Raw genomic sequence first — 25075 nt, 5'->3', positions numbered from 1 at the left:
AACTGAAGGCACCGGCTATAATCTGGTTTTAATTTTTGCACAAGCTGCAGGTGGTATGGTTTGGTACGGTTTTGTAATGCGACTGCCATCGCAAAATCTTCCGTGCAGTTTGTTGCAGTATTCAAGGTTCATGTCTTGAGAGGACCATTGCTTTTCTGTGGACTGCATAAAAAAAAAAACTATCCCTCACCCTCTACACAGCCGATATTGCCACGCTTGTCGACTGGTACCGCAGTGGTCGATGACGTCACCCAGCAGCAAACCCATAAGTTATTTGAACATTCAAATGGCTCTGAGCACTATGCGACTTAACTTCGGAGGTCATCAGTCGCCTAGAACTTAGAACTAATTAAACCTAACTAACCTAAGGACATCACACACATCCATGCCCGAGGCAGGATTCGAACCTGCGACCGTAGCGGTCGCTCGGTTCCAGACTGCAGCGCCTAGAACCGCACAGCCAATCCAGCCGGCCTATTTGAACATTCAATTCGCCGTGAAAAGTTAAGGTCTCACATGGTACTTTCCTGCTGACAATAACAACCAGTATTCATAAATCGTTGATACAAATTCACAAAGCTCTGTATATGTGAGGTTATTTTCCATAATTCCTTTTGAATGTACACTGTGCTGTTGTAACACCCACAAATCTCACATTTCCAACAAGCAAAAACTCTTTTCTCTTCACATCAACTGTTGGGCACGGTGTAAACTCTTTGAGTTTACTATTTGGAACATAGTAAAAAGCGAGGCACGAAAATGGAAACAGGAAACTGAGGACATTTTTACAACTAATTAAGAACAGGTCTAAGATAGTTCTGTAAGTAGCATTTAATTTATGTGAACCACGATCTATGTGGGGAGGCTACAGGTTCCAATCAAAAATATTCTAAAACAAGTGTAACACATTTCAACCCACATTTTTGTGAGTATCAGTCAACATACCCAGTTTTGGTGAATGTAGCAGATAATTTTCAACAACAGAATTTCCTGACAGTGGTGTTCAAAATATTGGTTAAAACTGCTCGGTAAATTGCTCGCTTGTGACCCCATTGCAGATGATAATTGCTTGGAACATTGACAGCAACATATATATTGCGTGTGGGGCACTCAATGTGCTTACCATCGACAGAACTATTATCTGCATCAGATAGCCGTGTACACAGTGGCGCGAAAAAATGTTCAAATGTGTGTGAATTCTTATGGGACTTAACTGCTAAGGTCATCAGACCCTAAGCTTACACACTAATTACCCTAAGTTATTCTAAGGACAAACACACACACACACCCATGCCCGAGGGAGGACTCGAACCTCCGCCGGGACCAGCCGCACAGCCCATGACTGCAGCGCCTTAGACGCGGTGCAAAAGGTCACTTATACGTGATACTGCTATCAAATTATGTTTCACCAAAATAAAACACAACATCAAGCAATTGTGACTACAGTCAGGCCTATGGTGCACAGTGTGACTTGACTGCCTCAGTTGACAGCAAGAAGAATCAGTCTGTTAGCTGCTCAATTTTCAGTGACCTCTGCCAATGCATTACTACAGATACTTAAAAAAAAAAAAAAAAAAAGGTTGGGTGGAAAGTGAGGGGACAATAAGTTACTGTACGTTGAGGTCAGAATAATTTCGGTAGAGGATCTTTGCCCCATTCTGCTCCTCTCCTTTTCCACTCCCCACCCCTCCCTCCCTCCCAGCCTCCTGACGCTGTGTCTGGCAGCCTCATCCTGCCGCCTTCGAGTCCCTGCGTGCTCCCAGCCACCAGTACCATGCCATCCTTTCCTCATTCTGGAATGCTGCTTCCTTTTAATACAGGAGTTGCATTCTGGCTGCAGTGGCCAGAGATATCTGTCACGTGTGCATGAGATGTGGCTGTTTTCATAAGAGTGTGTGTGCTTTCGTTTCTGAAGGCGACTCTGCCCAGAAGCTGAATGTGTAGCAGTCTTTTCACTGTGCCCATCAGCAATTCAACTTATCATCTTTATGGTGAGCAGTAATCTATCATCCTTTCTTAAATATTGTCAATATTCCAACTTATTGATATGAAAGCAGAAGCAACCATCTCAAATCACATTTCATTGCAGTATTAAGACACCTATGATTTAAAAGGTAAATTATTGTGCTGACAAGAATACAGCTTAACTGCCTGTAGTCCACCTATAATGCTTTAGAAATTCTTATAAAAACATGTTATTTCTTAAGATATGTGCATGGAAATGGGTATAGTATTGCATGCCCCATTTCCCTCCCCCCACTTTTCCACCCTCCGCCACACCGTCTGTACGGCCCCGATCACTGGACGATAATGGAGGTGAAGACATCAGAACTGACGACATTTAATGCGGGCGAAGAAATAATAAAATACAGAAGGGAATGGAAGAAATGTGTGTCAAGAATGAATAAGTCCAAAATACTAAAAATGATGCTCTACAACAGGACGCAACATTCAACAAAGGAAGAAGAGAGTACTAGCCCAATGCCTCTAATAGTGTCACAAACCGAGCTTGACCACGACTAGTGCTTCACGTCTGTTCTGTCACATGCACGTGGTGTGCAACTCTGTCTAGTTTGGAAATACAATGCTGGCACTCCAGACTAGGCTTATCAGTTTAATGTATGCAAATGCAGGACCCAACAGTAAAGAAATGTAGGTCACCTTACAAAAATGTAGGACACTATTGGACGATGCAAAAGTGCTATTTATATATACCCACAGGTGAATACATTTCGATTTTCTTAAAATCCTGACTCATACAATGTTAAATGTAATCATCAAGAGCAATCAGTTATACTTTCCTGAACTAATCTTGCGCAAAACATTTAGCTCATCTGAAATATAATCAAGAAATTGCACGCAACTGAAGTTTTCAAAATTATCCTTCACAAAAGTAATAAATCTGACTGAATCAATAGATAATCTGCTCCTTTCATCTGTCCACTGTGCTCCTATTAGTGAAAATAGTTTTTCAACATTAGCAATGTGCAGGAATAGCAAAAAGTACTGCACTAGTTTCGGCAGTTCAGAATGGCAGTCCTCATGCTTGCTACAACTAAAATATCTAACCCACTAAACATTACAGGATAATTTCTCAAGTTCAGAGCTATGCTGCTGGAAAAACTGGTTCACATTACACATCTCGTCACAACTGTTACGTCATCTGCTTATTTCATGTAGGACATTAGAGAGTTCTGAAAAATTCCTCCTGGACACTGTTCAAATGTAGAGCAAATCTGGAAATTTCAGGACATCCCAACATCCCCCCTCCGTAACGCCTCGGACCACGCAGCTACCCCGCGTGACTTTTGTGTGATAAAAAGTAAAATACTGCAGGCTTTATCTAGGGCAATAAAATCAACAAGGAGTATTTAAACAACACTTAGATAATTGTATATGTAAATTTTATGTAATTAGGCAACATAAATTGAATTTTTCAAATGATTTACCCCCGAAATCACAGTTCAAAGATAGGGATCCCACAGACCACACCTCGTATTATGTGTTACAGAGGAGTCACCTTGTGAGTTAAGGTTTAATTGAAACTGAGCACAACAGATTAAATTATTACAAAAGGTTGGTCCTGATGAAACATGAGCCATGGATCAACCACATAGCAATATACAGGGTGATTCAAAAAGAATACCACAACTTTAAAAATGTGTATTTAATGAAAGAAACATAATATAACCTTCTGTTATACATCATTACAAAGAGTATTTAAAAAGGTTTTTTTTTCACTCAAAAACAAGTTCAGAGATGTTCAATATGGCCCCCTCCAGACACACGAGCAATATCAACCCGATACTCCAACTCGTTCCACACTCTCTGTAGCATATCAGGCGTAACAGTTTGGATAGCTGCTGTTATTTCTCGTTTCAAATCATCAATGGTGGCTGGGAGAGGTGGCCAAAACACCATATCCTTAACATACCCCCATAAGAAAAAATCGCAGGGGGTAAGATCAGGGCTTCTTGGAGGCCAGTTATGAAGTGCTCTGTCACTCGTTCTCGGCCGTCCAGAACTTTTCCCTTTGCACAAACACCCATTCTCTGTAAACTGTTTATACCAACGTTTAATACACCACCTATCAGGAGGTTTAACACCATACTTCGAAATGCATGCTGAACAACTGTCGTCGATTCACTTCTGCCGTACTCAATAACACAAAAAGCTTTCTGTTGAGCGGTCGCCATCTTAGCATCAACTGACGCTGACGCCTAGTCAACAGCGCCTCAAGCGAACAAATGTACAACTAAATGAAACTTTATAGCTCCCTTAATTCGCCGACAGAGAGTGCTTAGCTCTGCCTTTTGTCGTTGCAGAGTTTTAAATTCCTAAAGTTGTGGTATTCTTTTTGAATCACCCTGTATAATTAATAAAAATGAGATCATCTAGTTACAGATTTAAATAGTGTTCTAAATCAAACTAATTTATTGTAATCTTTGCGGCGTTTAAATACATGAATATAAATCTAATTACAAGATCCAACTGAATTTCAGATCCCCATGACAACAGAATAAATAATTGCTTAACATGAGAGATTTGTACAGCTTGACAAAGACGGGAGGGTATGGGAACATGTGAACTTGTCGTCTAATAAATCCACCGTGAAAGTACAAACTCGCGGTACCTGCTCAGTGATTATATGATTTCGTCAAAAGAATGGTCAATTGGAATATGCATACTATGTCAAAGTATGACTCACAAATGAGCCCTCAAACTTTCCTCAAGATTACACGGTTTGCAACAATTACTTGCTTCAATCACTGCACATAAAAATGATCTCCAAGTCTCGTATCCATTCACCTAAACTCACATAATCTCAACAAACTGTGTAAGTTGTTGACCAGATGAATGCGTATGACACAATCTGCTGCTGGAGGGAAGAAGTATTTCCGTGTTGCCCCGTGAGAAGCGTTTACTCACCACCCATAGCCACAGTAGTGATTCCTCATCTCTCCACATAAGCCTCGCTTCTGAGCCTACACAAATTTCTAAACACCAGTGAATGACTTTACAATATTCGATCTAATTGTATCCTCGTAAATAATCCAACAAATTCCCAAGTTGGCAATAGTTTTGCAGTATTAACCTATAAAAGGATGTAGCTTTTAAAAACTATGTCAATTGTCATCTCTATCCAGTACAGTTTTTCTCACCAGCCAATACTCTAGGCTCCACATTTGGATTTTATGAAACTAGCATCCAACTTCTCCTCTCTGCTAAATGACTGCTGGTAACCAAAATGATCTGCTGCAAATTTTCAGCAAGTGACCTCCCTGCCACTAGTGGAGTCACCATACCACAAAGTGACTGCTGTCTCGCCCCGCTCTCTTCTGGGAAGGACTTTCCATCAGGAAAACAGACTCCTTTTCAACAGTTACAGTCAGCTGCTCAGCTTGTTAAATCTGTTGGTCATCACAAATTCAGGCTGTCATTCAATACGTTATCTGCTTTTCTCGAGAAGGCACTGTGCAGCTGCTACACAGCCAGCAGCAGGACTGATGCAAAGCCTACATAATGCCATGACTTGGCCAGCACAGTTGCACCAGATCACGCCACCTCCTGCCTCCTAAGCTAGACGGGTGCTTGTCCCTGTGGACCTTATGGGATCTCGATGTAGCTGTAGACAGACAGAGTTCCCATCTGGGATTCAGCAACTCCAAGAAATTTACAGAAAGAACTGCATGCAACAGATGTAAGATGATAATTGGCACCCTAATCTCCACGAGCACAGAGGTCTCTTGCTATAAACATGAGCATGACCATGTTTATAATTCATTTTAATTCAAACCAAATAAATAAAATATGGAAATGAAACATCTGATTTGTCAGTACAGCAATGGACTGTCAGGTAACAATTTGTGTGTGTCCCTTCATTCAAGTTACATTATTAAGAATCTACTACTAAAGTCTATAGCTAACAAAGGTTGATGTGTCAACAATGCTCTCAATACATTCAGCTGCCGCCTAGACAGCTCACTCGTGTTCAGCAATGCAGTTCTTGCTATTGCCTTGCTTTTGGTATTGTAGGATCTCATAGGTAAGTGAGTGAGTGCCGACAAATATGCTAGAGGTTCCCAACATTTGCGTATTTCTGAAGGACTGGACAGAGACACGATAGTGAAGGAAGCAAGCAAAAACAGCTAGAGAATACGTAATTTACGTGTCCCTCTAGACAGTAATTTTGCTGCTCTTAAGTTTTGGGTGGTATGATCTGTTGTATAATTATACAATTCAAGAACAAGACTTCCGCAGTTAATTAATAGCAGTATAAGAGTTCTTAGCCCTTGTGCCCATAGACAGGTGTGTTCTGTTCATCCACACTGAAATGTCGTGTAGACAAACAAAGGCTCTGACGCTAGTTGTCTGCTGCTTGCTGAAGCATCTGGTGTTGAAAGATTTCTGAAAGCAGGTCTTACTCATGTATTTTGTATATGTAATTAGAACAACAGTGGCATTCAAAACTGTTGCATATATACTGTAACTCACATGTAAATCATTTTCCTCCTCCTTAGAGGATGTACCACTTTGCTTTGACTGTTTTTTTAGGTTGACTGTGGAATGCTGTCCATGAACTGATTTTATTATGATACATGCTAAAACATGTAAAATGTTAAGTTTCTTTGCTGTCACTGCGTTAAATGTTTAATCCGTGTAGTTCTTGTATTAAATATTACAGGGCAGTCAATTCCTTCGTGCTTCATTTTTATTAACTATACTTACAAATTTACTAAACCTACGTAGAAAAATTTGTGGGAAGTTAGTTTTATTGGGGAGGGAGGGGGGGCACCTTTGGCAGTTTCTGCCAAGGAAACAGGATTGACTTCGCATGGCTCTGTACCAAGGCTGCAGTAATGTAGCACTAGGAAAAAATGGAATGTTGATGAGTGAACCAAAGACAGTATGCGAGAGCTTCTTACAATATTTTAGTAAAGCATGTACAAAAGAAATACATGAACAGACATTAGCAATAAACTCAGATGAAATGATGAATTCATCTTTCCTAAAAAATATAACAGAACATGAGGCACCGAAAACATTTCTAAGCTCAAAATAAAAAGTTCTGGTCGCTGAGATTACGAATCACCTAGATTGTTTAACGAAAGGAGAAATGCATTAATAAAAACCACTAACACAGTTCTTAAACAACTCATTTTGCCAGGCATCTTATCCTGGTCTTATTTTTAAGAATCACTGATGTATGACAAGAGGGAGAATTCACTGACAAGTAACTATTGGCTAGTTTGACTTCAGTGTTTGGCTAGCTACTTGAAAGTGTAATTCTAGACCAAATGAAACTTTATTCTGTAAACCCAATCTGTTACACACCTCACAGCACAGATTCTGAAAGAAGTTATTTGCAATACCAGGAATAGCAATTTTTTTTTCCATAAACCGCTAAACAAAGTGAACGAGGGAAACACAATCATTGGGAATTTACTAGATTTTGTCTACAGTCTTCAATACTGTGAATCATTTGGTACTCTCATGGGATGTAGTGGCACTACATTGCCTAAGTTCTTATCTTCATGATAAAAGACATTGTGCTAAACTTTATAATAAAAAGGAGGGCAAGAACCTAACAATAAACTCAACATACAATACTCTTAACTGTGAAATTCCACAGTGAAGCATTCTTGGGCCATGCTTGTTTCTTGTGTATATATTAATGACATAACACAGACACAAAACTCATATGTGAATGCAGGCTTTCCTGCATGTACTGTTGATGAAATCTTCCATCTGGGTCGCTATGTTCAAATTCCACAATGTTTTGATGAGTGTCATTCTTATCTTCTTCTGAAACTTTACCAGAAGGCGATGAGAATGACACTTGTGGAGATGTCACAGAATCTGAATGCAGTCACCCGGATTTCATTCATGAACAGTTTTGTCGCAGCACTCCATGCCTGCAGAACTGGTCCAATTCACAGTGGTGTTCACCAGCAGTACAACAGCAGTCATATGCCGGCAGACCGGCCCAGTATCGTCCCGGTTCTTCACCCCTCTGCCTACCACAGCTCTGGCATTTGTCGTGTAGGCACATCACAGACAACATCAAAGGAGAGACATTTCTGTTGCATCAAGTTGTACGGATATTCACCCAAGGACATAGCTGAGTTTTGGTTTTGTTAGTGAACAGTTATTCTTTTGAAGTATCTTTGATCACTCCTTGGTACGAAGTTACCTAAGTAAACCTCCAAGACAAACAACTAAATGCAGCGACAAAACTAGTGTCATCCACAGGCCTTAATTTCACACTAGCTCTGAGAGCTGTGCCACATAACTGGCGTGGAACAGGTCATTCAGGGTCTGCCCCTGAAAGCAGCAAAATGAGATAAAGCAAAAAACCTGCAGGACTGTTAGTAAATCAAAACTGCCAAACACAGACATAACAGCTGCAGAATGTAAAGCGCTTCACACCATGCACGAGGATAGAGGCACTACTGTGCTGTTTGTGGGTAAAGGCAATGCAATGGTTTTGTGCTCCATATTGTTGCAAGACCAGGCATACCAGGAACTCACGAAGGATGTGACATCAGCTGTGATAAGAAGACCACTGCCAAGAACTCTGACTTGCCACCAGAAAGGGTAAAACAGCTACAACTTGAGGCACCAGCACCTCCTCGCTTATGTGGCTTTTGAAAGTACACAAGGAAGAAATGCCCTTATGGCTGATAGTAAACATCAGCAAACTGCAGTACAAGCTGGTGAAATACCTAGCAGAATTATTGAAACATTTATTGGGACACTATGACCATCACATGCAGGGCGCCTAAGAGTTTGTGAAACTACTGAAGGACATGCAGTTCAAAAAGGACGACCTGCTGGTGACCTAATGATGTAATGTCATAATTCCCCAAGTGCCCCTGATGGATTCGTTTGCACTCCTGACGCAACATTTTGAGCGACAGATGGTGAAACTTTTCCAACTTGCTCTCAATACCATTTACTTTCAGTGTGGCTGGCATTTTAAGGAGCAGATGAAGGCTGTGTCTATGGGGTCCCAACTGGCACCAGGAGTAGCCAATATACAAGCTGTGATCAAAAAGCATTGGGAATTTTTGTTTTTCTTGAATGGAAATTTTTGTTTTTCTTAAAGACACTATTTATTCATCAACACCAAATTTGTCCCCTTCAAAGTAATCCCCCTCAGATAAAATACACTTGTGCCAGCACTTTTTCCTATCTTGGGAGCTCTTCTGGAACTCACTTTTCATTATGGTGTTCAGCTCCTTCAGCAGTTCTGTTTTTATCTTATCAATGACGGCAAAACAATGACCTTTCACGGTTCTCTTCGGACTATGGAACAGAAAGAAGTTTCAGGGGCCACGTCCAGTGAATACGGTGACTGAGGCAACATAATGTTTTTGTTTTTTGCCAAGAAATCACAAACAAGCACTGAGATATGAGCGGGGGCATTATTGTGATGCAATTTCCACGAGTGGTTTTTGCCACCATTCTGGCTGCTTTCATCGGATTGCTTCATGCAAATGGTGCATAACTCCCAGGTAGTATTCCTTATTGACTGTACAACCACAAGCCAGGAACTCATGATGCACTATCCCACTGTAATCTTAGAAAATAGTGAGAAGAACCTTCTGAATGAATTCAACAACTAACTTCGCTGCTACACATGTCGCGCCATGACTGGAAGCACAAAAAATAAATATTTAGGACAATGAGATAAACCTTATGAGAAAAACCGTATGGAAGTTATATTACAAACAATTTGTATATAGTGAAGTATAAATTCTGATATTTGACATCACTGTTAATATTTCACCAAAATGTATTTTAAAAAGCAAGATTTGATATTGAACCCAGACTCCCATAAAACTTAACATTTCACTAAGGCTGAATGTGCCGTGCTACTCGGCCAAGGAAATGCTGATGTCCACTCACATTCTTACACTCTGATATCAATTACACAAAGATTCACAAAATGCTCATAGCAAATAAGTCCCCCTTTTTTTCTTCACTTAATTTGTTTCAAAGTGGTAGTCAGTGCACATTTCCTAACGATAGTGGATCACTGAAGTTCTGTCCCTTTTTGAACACATATGACTCGGTCCAGTCTGCTTCATCAAAATGAGAGTTTTCATTAGAAGCTTGCATTTCTTGTATGAAGTAGAATGTATTGCTGAAGTTCTGGTTATCTTTAGCTTGATGATAAGATACGTATTAGCTAAGCCAGATCCAAGGATTCACTTTCGCCCATGTTGATCATCATTAAACGATTTTTTTACACAATTTGTGGTCATTGTATTTTCCAGTTCTTCAGGCTCCATGCATTTAACATTCTTTTCTCTATAATAAAGTCTTTAATGAAAGCATGTAACTATGACCTGACACTACAAATTTGATTTCCACACTTTCAAAGATATCTTCTGAAACAAGCAACATTAATGTCATCAACATCATATGATTTTTGTTCTGCCAGACATGGTGATCACTCTGCAAAATGAGTTTCTTTTTGTGTATAAATCCCAAAGCCATAACCTTTAATATACAGGATACCACTTCATTATCTCCTCAACCAGCTACACCCTCATGCCACATGTACATGAATGAATTGCCTAAATCAGCATATATGCCCAAAGTTACAATTTGAGAGCTGTTACAAGTAAAACATGCTGTCAGCATGGGTTTAAACATAACATTTTGCAAACCTATGGATACAGTGCATGTCTCAATGTCATCTGTGAATTTGTACAGTCAATTTTCATCAATTCCTGAGATTTCCTGTCATTTTCACGAGTCTGCATTGCTGACTCAGCAGATTCATCATAGGAAATTTTAGCCTGCAAACTCAGCTTATCACATGGTTCACATGTGTAATTTTTTGGCTTGCCAAAAGATATATTGCTGAAGAATTCCTTGAAGGCTGTAGAATAAAATTTGTAGTAAGTCACACATTTTTCTTTAAAAGAAGCACACATGTAGCTTATATTCAAGTCCGGGCTGAAATGTTCTTCACTCGACTTTCCTTCTGCCATTGTGACTTTCTCCTCTGGGAACACTGTTGATGTGTACTTCAATTTGATTCACACCCCCATCCTTGAACTTTTTTTGAGCTTGAGAACTTTCAGTGTGTCCTCTACAGTCCTTGTAAATTGTTTCTCTTGAAGAGTCTGTAGCTGTCAGGAAGAAATTCTAAAAATATCTGGGAACATTTTACTACATAACTTGCTGTTCTTCACAGAGTGGGTAAAAATGCAGAAATGGATGTTCTCTGTGTTTATACGGTAATGATTAGCAGGAATAGCTACATTTACACACAGCACCTGAAAACAAACTTATATAATAGCAATGAGAATACTATTAATGAAACTAAAATAGGTATATTCCTTATAGGTATTTTATTATGTCAAACACATTGTAATAACTATGGTTCGAACTTATATCAAATGTTGGTGGCTGCTCAAGAGCAACAGCTGTCCTTTTGTTCTTGAATATGGACTTCCAAGAATTCTTAGCTCAGAGTTTCTTTTTAAGTCAGCAACCTTTCTTTTCCTTTCTCTTATAGCAATAAACAGTACCAAAACAAATACAGAATATTCAAAGTACAACAATGATAGGAGCTCACACCAGAGAGGTTACAGCAACCACTGCCTTTAGGTGAATGACACATTAAGCGTTCACCACGCGGCTGCCGATGGAACACCCATTCTCCAACATATATTGGATGTTTTGTGAACTAAAAGAAAACCTTTGTGGTAGTGCCAACTTTTCCCATGTTATTCGCCTTGGCACATACAATGGTTTCCACCAAAAATCTGACACTGCACAGTTTTGGCACTTCAGGGCATTTCTTATTTCCAGTCCAACTGATGTGCTAGGGCATGCAGGGCAGTCGTCGTCCTCAACGTCTTCTAGACACTCTTTGAAATGTTTCTACCATATGTAAACTGCTGTCTTACTCATAGTAGATTTGCCAAAAGCCACAGTCAATATTAAAAATGTGGTGCTGCACTTTATTCCATTTTTCAAGCAAAATTTAATGCAAATTCTTTAAGCCATCTTTGTCGAACGTAAAAATTTGCCGAGCAGTGAAAAACACATATAACCCTTCCTACTGTCAACAATAAACTAAACATTCAAAACCACTGAAAATGCAAACATACATCAGCAATATGCGTAACAGGATAAAAAAAAGTTTGAAAATCGTATGTATAAAGCACGCAAAGTTAAAAAAAAAATTACAGTACTTTTTGATCACACCTCATATACGGAATATTATGAGGAAATTGCTACGGAGTCTGCACACCTCAAACTACATCAATTCTATGGATATGTGGATGACACTTACCGTGTGACAACATGACAGGGAAGCTCTCTACAAATTTCTTGGAAATATCAATACCATCCACAAGAAAATACACCATGGAGGAGTACAATAATGGCTGTCTCCCAATTCTAGACATCTGGGTGTTCAAGTAGCAAAATAGCTTATTAGGCTACTCTTTGTAAAAGAAATTGACACTCGCTTGCCTGTATTTGCATGCATCTAGCTGCCAACATCCAACACAGCCCTGATTTGAGAAATTTGTGTACTGGGCTCTGATACACATTTTATAAAGGCAATGCATACAATGTGTAGCTCCAAAATAACACAGGAAAAGGGCAAGTGACTTGCAATTCTTCCACACAGCAAAAATTGCAAGGATATGACGATAAAACAATACTTCAACCACCACAGAATATTCATGACGTAACTGGCTTGGCCGAGGATCCAGTGGGGCTGCATATGCCTGGCAGCAACATAATTCAATTTAGTGTTTAACGTCCCATTGACAATGTGGGCATTAGAAATAGAGGGCAAGCTTAGAAAAGGGAAGGAGGGATGGGGAAAGAAATCAGCCATACCCTTTCAAAGGAACTATCCCAGCATTTGCCTGAAGTGGTTTAGGGAAATCATGGAAAAGAATTCAATTTGTTGGAACTGCAGTGAATCGGGCACACACAGCACTGCATTCCACAGTGCTTCACAGAGCATGTCAGGTACATCTGCCTGGGGCAGAAACAAATAGTGATGGTCACTGAGCATAGTTTGGAAGGCAGACACGTGGTTGATTTTAAGTGGGCAAGAGTGTTGTGCAAGGGCACTGAATTTTGGGAAAAGTGTAAAACAGAAAGCCATTGAAATTACAACTAATAATGGCCACATAAACATCAGAGGTGGTGGCTAACACCTAAGGTCTCCTTGGGACCTGTTTGTGGACACAATACACTGCACACACTAACTGTCAATATGGCATGGAAAGTGGAGACTAACTCAACTTGCCAGTTTTGAGAAACAACATTTCAACACTTCACCAGAAGACAATAGGATTGACACTCATTGAAACATTGCGTCATATTGATGAACTCACTCAGCCACACATCCGAGAGCTTCAATTTGCTGAGGAAGACATCGGTGTATATTGTTTATTAGCTGGGGTCATACTGAACAGCTTAAATTGCTAGACAATATCCATAAATTTATCTTTTCACAGAATATCTTCTCACGAATATCCTTCATCAAATAAGCGATGAAGTTCTTCTTAAATTATAACCAATTCAAGTGGGCATAATAATGAATCGCTATCTAAAGCCAAAACATATGATAGGTATAAATCTCTAATCATTGTGATGGTTGAACATCCTACACAGATACAGTACATACATCAGTTAAAACTGCAAAGATATTATCTGTGCCTTTCACTTTTTTTGAACCTTACACATGTAACAACTTCTCCAGTCTTCCTAAAACAAACACACTGCGATTAATCCACTCACATTTGCAATGCAGTACTGAAATTTGAGGTGGGGCACACACAGTCTACATGTATTGGTTACTCAGGTGGTGTGTGTGTGTGTGTGTGTGTGTGTGTGTGTGTGTGTGTGTGTGTGTGTGTGTGTGTGGTTAAGCATACATTTGTTCCCTTTTTTGTAACAGGCTCAAGCATACACTTGTTCCCTTTTTTGTAACAGGCTCATGCCTTAATAGCACTACAAATGGTATATGTAAATAACGATAAGTGGATCCTGGTTGCGAAGGTATTATTGTTGGGATATATTGACTGTAGCTGAAGTTAGTGGTTTACATACCAGATAGTGATTGTTTTAAAATACAATACATCTAGGAAATAGCTGATGTAATACACGGAACAATATAAACAATTGGATTTACTCTTAAGCAGGCTGAGGTTGACTTGGTTGGTATGTCAGTGGATCTGTTGGGTTTTGTAAGGCCAGCCAACTGCTTAAATAAACTACCATGGAAACATGCAAATCACTAATTAACTATCAGTAAAAAACAAATTCAAAATACTTAATACAACAACAAAATTCATCCATCCATAGGTCCCATTAAGGAGAAGAAACTTCCATGATGTGCAATGAGACAAGGAATACATTAACATGAGAGACAGACATCACAGAAACTTAAAATGATCACTACATTATATAATGTTTCTCACACTCATTCAATCTAAATAATTAGTAAGAAACCTGCTAATCTGGAAAGAGCTGTTGTTTCCCCAGTCTTACTGTGCAGCTGATGCTTATCTATTATTAGAAGCTTGATTCAGGATATTTCAAAATGAATATACACATTTTAAGGCTTTGTAGTACTTATTACATTCAAATTCCAATTATAAATCAAACAATAGATACCATAGGTTGGAATATCAACCATACAAGGAAAAGGATTGATTGCTACTAACCATAAATATGATGATGAATTGCAGACAGGCACAACAAAAAGACTCATTTAGCTTTCAGCCAAAGCCTTCTTCAGATATGGAGACACACACATTCATTTACACATGTGAGCACACCTCACACACACCCATCTGCCATCTCCATCAGTTTGGACTGGAATGCAACTGTCGTGTGAACAAAAGCAGAAATCTGGAAGAGGCGGGGAAGGGATAGCAGGGTACGGGTGGGAGAGAAGAGCACTGCCTGACGGAGCATGCACAGAGGCATGAAGAGACTCCCACTAGGTGCAGCGTCGAGAGGCTGTGCGACAGAGGTGTGAGGCAGAGAGGAGGAGAGTGGAAAAGGAGACAAATGCGGAATGGGAAAGACTGGTAGATGCATTGGCAGAGGGCAGCACACAATGAGAGTGAGGAAGTGAAAATAGGGAGCAAGTGACAGGACAGGAAGGTGGAAACTGTTGGGTGCAGAGTGTAGGAACAGTAGGTTACCATAGGTTGAGGCTGTGATATTTTCAGGATAGGAGAATATACAAGATGAATCACCTAACATTACCGCTGGATATATTTCGTAAACTACATCAAATACTGAGGAACCAATTCCACAGACCGAACATGAGGAGAGGGGCTAGTGTAATTGTTTGATACAAACCATACAAAAATGCACGGAAGTATGTTTTTTAACAAAAACCTACGTTTTTTTAAAATGGAACCACGTTAGTTTTGTTAGCACATCTGAACATATAAACAAATACGTAATCAGTGCCATTTGTTGCATTGTAAAATGTTAATTAAATCCGGAGATATTGTAACCTAAAGTTGACGCTTGAAACCTCCGACGTTCAGTTGCGTGTTGTAACAAACACGGGCCACGGTCGGCGAGCAGCATCTGCAGGGACATGTTTACGATGAAGACCGTGTTTACGAGTGTGGCTGTAGTGCACTGTTGTGGTTTGGTCTAGCTGTCGTAGTGTCCGCAAGTAGCGCTTGCTGCTATTGTTATTCTGCATTCGTCTCCGCACGCAGACCAACTGTAGTACATTGTATTACCAGACGTCTGTGATAGTGTAGTGTTGTAGGAACTGTGACCATGGTGTATTCGAACTCTGAAAAGGTAGAGATGATACTCCATCTATGGCGAGTGTCGACGAAATGCAGCTGAAGCCTGTAGGGTGTATGCAGAACGGTACCCGGACAGAGAGCATCCAACGTGCCGCACATTGCAAAACATCTACCGCCAACTGTATGCAACAGGTATGGTCGTAGCGCGCAAACGGGTCCGTAACAGGCCTGTCACAGGAGAAGCGGGTGCAGTTGGGGTGTTAGCTGCTGTTGCCATGAACCCACACATGAGTACACGGGACATTGCGAGAGCCGGTGGACTGAGTCAAAGTAGTGTCATGCGCATACTGCATCGTCACCGCTTTCACCCGTTTCATGTGTCGCTACATCAGCAATTACATGGTGATGACTTTAATCATCGAGTGCAATTCTGTCAATGGGCATTAACAGAGAATGCGTTGCAGTTCTACCTGTTTACCGATGAAGCGGGTTTCACAAACCACGGGGCAGTGAATCTACGAAACATGCATTACTGGTCTGTGGACAATCCTCGCTGGCTCAGACAGGCAGAGCGACAGCAACCATGGACTGTAAATGTATGGTGCGGAATCATTGGCGACCACCTCATTGGTCCTCACTTCATTGCAGGGGCCCAAACAGCTGCAACATACATCGTGTTTCTACAGAATGATCTGCCAACGTTGCTCAAAAATGTCCCACTGGAAACGCGTCGACGTATGTGGTATCAGCATGATGGTGCACCTGCACATTCCGCAATTAACACTAGGCTGACCCTTAACAGGATGTTCGACGGGTGTTTCATAGGACGTGGAGGACGCATAAATTGGCCAGCCCGTTCTCCTGATCTTACACCTCTGGACTTCTTTCTGTGGGGTACGTTAAAGGAGAATGTGTACCGTGATGTGCCTACAACCCCAGAGGATATGAAAAGACGTATTGTGGCAGCCTGCGGTGACATTACACCAGATGTACTGCGGTGTGTACGACATTCATTACGTCAAAGATTGCAATTGTGTGCAGCAAAGCCAGAGATTGCAATTGTGTGCAGCAAATTATGGCCACCAAATTGAACATCTATTGGCCTGACATGTCGGGACACACTCTATTCCACTCCGTAATTGAAAACGGAAACCACGTGTGTACGTGTACCCCACCCCTCATGGTAATGTACATGTGCGTCAGTGAAGAAGACCAATAAAAAGGTGTTAGCATGTGGACGTAATGTGCTGTTCCATTCTCTTCTGTACCTATGGTCCATCACCGTTCCCTTTGGATCCCTACGTAATTCGGTGCTCTCCGATACACACGATCGAACAGCGGAGGAGTGGTACTCAAGCGTCAATTTTAGGTTACAATATATCCGGATGTAATTAACATTTTACAATGCAACAAACGGCACTGATTACGTATTTGTTTATATGTTCAGATGTGCTAACAAAACTAATGGGGTTCCATTTAAAAAAACGTAGGTTTGTGTTAAAAAACATACTTCCGTGCATTTTTTTTATGGTTTGCATTAACCAATTACACTAGCCCCTCTCCTCACGTTCGGTCTGTGGAATCGATTCGTCAGTATTTGATGTGGTTTACGAAATATATCAAGCGGTAATGTTAGGTGACTCACCCTCTATAGTAAGGGCGAAACCTATATGTGCAAGGACATGATCCCTGAGGCAAACGGCTGGGGATGAGGAGTGGCATAAAGCTGTAGTAGGATGTTGCGGGAGTCAGTAGGAGATGTGGGATGGATCTCAGATAAGATGCCCCTCATTTCATTCACGTGACAGTTACATTCCTGTCTGAGCTGCAAAGATGGCAGCCTTGCATGCACGAGGTGCGCTTGCTGGTGAGACTGAATGTGTGCACATTTCCTTTTCCGAAGCATGCTTTGGCTGAAAGCTAAATGTGTGAAAGTCTATTCACTGAGCCTGTCTGCAGCTCAAAATGTCATCTTTATCTACCCTTTCCCTTATATTGTTACAATTGTAAATAATACCTCCAATTAAAGAGCAACACAAACAGTTTTTCTTACAAGTGTTCAATGCTCATTTAAACACACAACAAGAGGTCCTGGTGGAGAATGTGATTCAGTTGCTACAGTGCTGGGATGCACCGAATCGCGAGGGAAATGCTCCTCTGCGGCCAGATGGTGGGACTATGGAAGGTAGTGGGTAATTGGAGATAATGCACGGGAGAGCTCTCCGCTCGCCCACCACTTTCCACCATCTGGCCATAGATGAGCATTCCCCTCTTGACTCAGTGTCTCCCAGAATTGGAGCAACTAAATCACATTCTCCACCAAGGTATCGACTACCTCTCATCATGGCCTGAAATGAGCAATGTCCTACCCACCATCCTTCTCACTCCTCCCACAGTGGTATTCCACTGCTCACTGAACCTACACGATAACTTCGTCTATCCCTACACAACCCCACCTCCCGAGCCCTTGTCTGTTGGTTCATATATGAACTGACAAGCTGTCTGTCCACACAAACTGTGACGAAGAAAACCCGGACCACCCATTCGCTGAGCACACTACCCAATACAACATTATTCATTTTAATGACTGCTTCACAGTCTGTGCCATCTGGATCCTTCCTACCAACATTAGCTTTCATGAATTGCACAGGTGGGAACTCTCCCTCAGTATATCCTATGTTACCATAACCCACCAGGTTCCCACAAGAGACAATATTTCCAGTTGGTGTACTGAAGGGCAGCCAGCTCTAAATGAGGAAAAATGGAAGTTAATGCAGTTGAGTACGAAGAACAAACATGTAATGTTCGGATACAGTATTACTAGTGTCTTGCTTGATACAATGAAGTCATTTAAATATCTGGGCATAATGTTGCAAAGTGATATTAGGTGGAATGAGCATGTGAAAACTGCAGTAGGGAAGGCAAATGGTCAATTTCGGTATACTGGGAGAATTTCAGGAAAGATTGCTTCACCTGTAGAGGAGACCATATATAGGGCACTGGTGCGACCTATTGAGTATTGCTCAAGTGTTTGGGATCTGTACACTCTCAGACTGAAGGAAGACATCAAAGCAATTCAGAGGCGGACTGCTATATTTATTACCGGTAGGTTTGAACAACACGATGCTTCGGGAACTCAAAAGGGAAACACTGGAGGGAAGGCGATGTCCTTTCCAAGAAACACAATTAACAGAATTTTAGACAGCTGACATTTGAAGCTGACTGTCAAACAATTCTACTGCTACCAACATAAATTGCACGTAAGGACCAGAAAGATAAGATACAGGAAATTAGGGATCATACGGAGGCATATCGACAGTCATTTTTCCCTCACTCTATTTGTGAGTGAAACATGAAAGGAAATAATTAGTAGTGGTACGGCATACCGTCCGTCACACACCGTACAGTGGCTTGCAAAGTATCCATGTTGATGTAAATGTAGATCTAGATGTAGATGATAGAACGTGAGAGGAATGACTGTTTAAAATATTCTGTTTGTGCATGATGTAATTAATCTAGTCTTGTCCTCACGATCTCTATAGCAGAGATATGTAGGGAGTAGTAGTATATTTGACAAATCTGTTGTTGCCAAACACAGCCTTATGGACAAACATATGACAATGTTTGATGAAACAGATGTGTTATTCCACGCATCTACCTACTGTGTAAAAACAACTTTAATCAGAAAGATCTTACTGGTGCATGAAAACACACTTGATGCTGGAAGGTAACGGAGAAATATGCTGTCATCCACCATCTACCAAAACCTGCATCACTATCAATGTTCTTCCATCAATCAGACAATTGGCATGATTTCTGGCAGCATGTGGTAGTTCTGCAAATTTGGGACATTTCCAAGACATAACTAGGCCACCTAAATAAAATACATAATAGCCTACTAAAATCTCCTGACAATGGCAACAGATAAAAGTCAATAAAACCGCAAGATCGAATACAAATATGACATGGCAAGAACTTTCGTGAGGCATTTATTTGAAAACGTCGCAGCAAAACAATACGTCGTCATACTGACATACTTTTTTTTTTTTTTTCCTTCCTTCTTCTTCTTCTATCATTTCCTTCCTTATAAAGAACATCTGTTGTTCTCTGAAACTCATACCAATACCAGATGATTCAAAAAGGAAGTGCCGATTTCAGCTGTTTATTACAGATGAATTACAAATGCCAGAAACACATTGCAAGGCACTGGAGAGACACAGGTTCAAAGTTTTGACGCAGCTGCGCTGTAATATGTTGGCAGCAACATGGTACCAACATCACTATAGAAATCACTGTGTGTATTGGGATTTGCAAGAAGTCATCCATAGTTCAAGTGCAATAGGCATTCCTATGCCAACTCAGCAAGAAGCTGCCTCTGCACACGCAGGTTTACGATTGGCACAAAAAATTCTTGGAAGTTGGTTGCATATGCGAAGGGAAGAGCACTGGACAGCCACCCACATCTGAGGAAAGTGTATCCGGGATGCGTTCACATGGAGCCTTCAGAAGTTCACAAGATAAGCAGGCCAGGAACTTCAATTTCCTTGAACTTCTCCAGAATATGACAAAGGACTCTTTCTGCGGGCGACTCATCTTTTTGGACGAAATGACATTTTGTGTATTGGGTAAAGTAAAGCACCATAATGTACGAATCTGGGGGTCACAAAATCCTGGCATCATCGTAGTATACGAAAGACACTCACAGAACCTGAATGAGTTTTGTATTGTTTCCATTCATTAAGTTTACGAACCTTTCTCTTTAACAGAGAAAGCTGTGACAGGATTGTCATACTTGGACATGCCGCAAAGTAGTTGTTTCTTCAACTTCACAAAGATTCCAATGATTACTTTTTGATGCACGATGGTGCGCCACCCCACTTTCAACTTGAGGTGCAGCATTACCTTAATCCCACAACATTGGATTGGAAAAGGTGGACATCAAGATCCCGTTCATTGCTTTCGGCCTCCCAGGTCACCAGACCTCACACCTTGTGATTTTGTTCTGCAGCAGTACATAAAAGACAGAATCTTTGTCCCACCTGCTACTCTTCAAGAGCTGAGAAATTGAACTGCTGAAGCTGTCAATTCAATAAATAGGGACTAGAGTAACATGTTAGTTCACGAAATATTCCATACATAAAATTTGTGTTTCTAGAAATTTCTTGGAGTACTTTGCTAGAAAACAGGCCCTTGGTGCTATTCTGCTATTCGAGAGGAGTGAACTGTGTACCACTATCTGGTTTCATCCCCTCTTTCCCCTTCATCCATAACACAACCACCCCAAAACTATACTGTCCAGGTATTGATCACAATAATCTGCATATTGCAGACACATACTTCACACCATACAAAAGATCGGAGAGAGAGAGAGAGAGAGAATGCAAATCATCTCCAACGGGATTCCTACATCTGCTACCACATGCTTATTCCCCAAATATCGAATTGCTCTGACTTTTGATGTGTTTATTTAAGTTGGGTTCCCTGAAGTCTTCATGCATTACTGATCTATTTTGTGACAATTATGAGTCTCATTATCTGCAACTGTACCATCAATGTGACCAGTAACAATAAACGAGCAGTGTTCGAAAATTAAGTTTCATGTATTGACTCATAAAGAATTGTTTAAAGCGCCAAGCAGTCACCTACTGGACACTGACTGAAGATGATGTATGATGTCGCAAAAAGTCCGTCCTGTAACAGGGTCCAGCACAGTTAGTTGCTTTCAGCAGCATGAAACTACATCACCTGTCCAAATTACTGCCACTCAGGCCCATTAGGGTGCCTGGTCATGTGTATGAAAGTGCACTCTCACACTAGAAAGAATGTGGTAGCTCAAATGGTAGTGGAGCCACTATCCTGTTACGTGCATGTATGCGCTGTGCATCAATCAGCTACATCTGAGACTGATGACCATAGATGTTAAGTCCCATAGTGCTCAGAGCCAGAGCTACATCTGAGTGATTGGCTACCCAGAGGTTTGTTTGTAACTTTCATTATTGTAAGATTATTAATGTTGTTCATATGAAAATATTAACACCTGACAAAGCTGAAAGTAACTTAAGTTCAAAATGCCATGGGAGAAAGGAAGGAGTATTACTGTTTGACGTGCTGATACTGTCAAGATCATTAGACATATGGGAGCACTTGTTTGGATTGGGAGAGAAAATCAGTTGTGTTTTTTTCCAAATTAACTATTTGCCTTAAGCAATTAAGGATAATGATGGAATACCAGAGTCTGGATGGATGGACACTGATTTGAATCACAACCCTTCCGAACTTCGAGTTCAGTGCCTCAACTCTGTGCCACCTAGCTTGTGTTAATTGTGTTTAACACTAGAACTGACAGACCTAAAACCACCGATGCGGTCATTTTCGCCGCTATATTGGAATTCTTATTTTCGATCTGATTATAATCACTTCAAATATGTATTACGAAGTTCAGAAAACATTAACTATGGGATGTAACACTAAAATGAGGAAAATTTATATAATCTTATTGCAAACTAAATATTTTCCCCATTTATTATAAAAATGAATGTGTTCCTTTTTTTGGGAATTCTTTTATCTAAAAAATAAGCACAGATTTTATTTCAAATTCTTGTAGTACAGAAAGTGACGTAGTTATTACATACTCATTATTATAAAATACTGCAGTGCTTTATTTAGTGCAATTAAAGTCACGAAACAGGTTTGCCAAATACACGTACCACCACATATTTGTAAAACACTGTCTTATTTTTTCTTCAGTGTATTTGCACATGCTGATGTGAATCGTTTATCTTTAGTAGTGGGAACTACATACCGTGTCCTTAGTTATGTCCTTTGAGAAAGAACTACACACGTATAATTTCACTTTTTGAAGATATAGCTTGTCTTATCCCCCCCATTTCTTCATTTATATTGCCTCCTCATTTTATTCCCTTCCACACGCTCTCCAAATTCTGGTTCTGTTTCCACTGGCTTAGGTTTCGAACCCAAGTACCTTGCACAAAGCTCCTCAGCTAGCTTCAGGATGTAATTAAGTGATCCTCTTCCCTGCTACTTTCTTGAAAATGAGCCATGAATTGATAGCTGCCAACGCAAAAATATTATTCAGTACATGAACTGGCCATTTATGTGTACCGGCTCAAGCAGTACATTTTCTTCCCACTTCATCCACCATGTTTTGTATTGTCGGAGAAGTCTACGGCTTCCAGAATTCTTTTGGGACTAGCTTGACGTTCAACTTCCGAGACAAGGAGAACAGGGATGTTCATTTCTTTCCTCCCCTCCCCACAAACCTTGAAACATTGTGAGAGTGCCATTGAAATGTTTCAAGAGAGCTGTGTCATAAAGATGAGCTTTCATTTCCTTTCAAGCATTAGGAATGCCTCTCCTTGATTGCGTAGTTGTTCCAAAAAGCTGTTCCATTATGTTTCAACTTCTTGCCATGTTTCGCTTATTTTAGTTGTCTGTGGTCATGTTTTGCCTCTTCTTTTGAAATGGCTCACGAACTTCATTAATACAATTTTAGGAAGAGTCTCATCACATGGTCCGAGATAGTCTGTTCTTAGATACGGAAACCCACTACACAGAAATTTTGAGTCCACGTCCACATGAAGATAAAATATTATGCCAAATTTATCTCATTCATTGGGCATATACTGTAAGAATGGCCACCTTGTTTTGCTTGGGAAAAGCTGCTCATCAGCACTCAGATTTTCATCTGGAATATATATAAAATGACAGTTTTTTAATGAATTTGTTCCAAGTTTTTGAAGGTAATGCAAATTTATCTGTATTCATGCATTCTGGTCTTATGTTTAAAATGTCAAAATGCAAAAATCTTAAGAGTTTCTTGGAAAGGTTTACTCCTCATTATTTCACTGAAGAAAAGTAGCTCAAAAACATCACAAGCTTTCAATACAGCAATGAAGGCCTCAAATTTTTCCAAACTTACACTCCACAATTAATTTTTTTAGAACATGTTTTTCCTTCCATTTCTGTAAAGTGTTTTGTGTGTTTCACTATTGACTCATCAATAAAAAGGTGCCAAGCGCTCACTACAATATCATTAGAAACTGCCACTTTGAATATGGAGTAGATCCTGAATTTCCTTTCAAGATGTTATGACACGCCAATCTGTCAGATATAATCTTTCCAAACACAGCTACAGTCCGCTACGCAAAGCCATCTGTACTTAGTAACACATTACGAGGTCCTGGGAGACACATATTTATATGTCCCCTCTGATACCTAGTTTTGTGTGTTACACTTTCTGCTGCTGTAATAGAACAATACGAAACTTCAAATTATAAGCATATGCCCAGAATAACAGCAATCTAAATAGTGAAGTTTATGCATTAGTTGAATGAAAATAACAACATCAATAACCAACCTGGCTGAACTTCACCTCAATAATCAGAATCATCTGAATCACTGCTTTCAGAATGGTCATTTGGTTGGCAGTAATCTTCATCTGCTGCTTCTTCTCCTAAGTCCTCTACATCTAGGTCACATTCTGCTCAGACATATGATCTGGAATATCATGCAATAGAAGCGAACAATTCTGCACTGGTAAGGGACAGCTCTTTATGAGCTACGATTGCTGTGCTGTGACAAGCTGAAGAATGACAACACTACTGGAGACGAAGGGGAAAACAACTGATGTGAATAAACAATAACAGTTTCAATTTTGGTAAACATTTTTGGAAAGCAGTGATCAATTAATTGTTATATTTTGACTAAAGTTCAGTCTTGATCACGTCATGTATGTTTTAATGATACAGGTAACCGGTTTCGGTTCTTTCTACAAAACCATCATCAGACCCATGGCTCCCTTAGGATGGTAGGCGGAGCTCTCCTCGCTGCTACGCAGTCAACTGATCAGACTGCGTAGCAGCGAGGAGAGCTCCGCCTACCATCCTAAGGGAGCCATGGGTCTGATGATGGTTTTGTAGAAAGAACCGAAACCGGTTACCTGTATCATTAAAACATACATGACGTGATCAAGACTGAACTTTAGTCAAAATATAATAACAGTTTCATTGTCAATCATATTACTGCAGTTTAGAGAATAATTATAACAGATTTAATCTCAACCATAGTAAGGAAGGAGGACACGTCGTAGCATGTTTTATTATAATAATCAATACAGTAGTCGAAATGACTGCTCCGGCAGTTTTAAGTATTCTCATTAACAACATCCTGTCCAATTATATTTTGTATGGATGAGTCTGATTGGTAATTTGCAAAAGTCACTGAAGCCCATAGCAATACGAAAAAATTGCAGTCAAAAAATGTTTTCAAAATGTGTAGCAGTC

At 40.3% G+C, this 25075-nt stretch overlaps 1 protein-coding gene across 1 annotated transcript in view; it reads right to left on the bottom strand.

The window, feature by feature from the left end:
* Positions 1–25075, bottom strand: part of LOC124774881 (E3 ubiquitin-protein ligase CHIP) — a 111519-nt gene that overhangs the window by 35829 nt on the left and 50615 nt on the right. The window lies entirely within an intron of this gene.

This window comes from Schistocerca piceifrons, chromosome 2, assembly GCF_021461385.2.
Source record: "Schistocerca piceifrons isolate TAMUIC-IGC-003096 chromosome 2, iqSchPice1.1, whole genome shotgun sequence".
Classification (NCBI taxonomy): Eukaryota; Metazoa; Arthropoda; class Insecta; order Orthoptera; family Acrididae; genus Schistocerca; species Schistocerca piceifrons.
The sequence above is the reverse complement of the archived record's forward strand: the minus strand, read 5'-3'. Positions and strand labels throughout refer to the sequence as shown.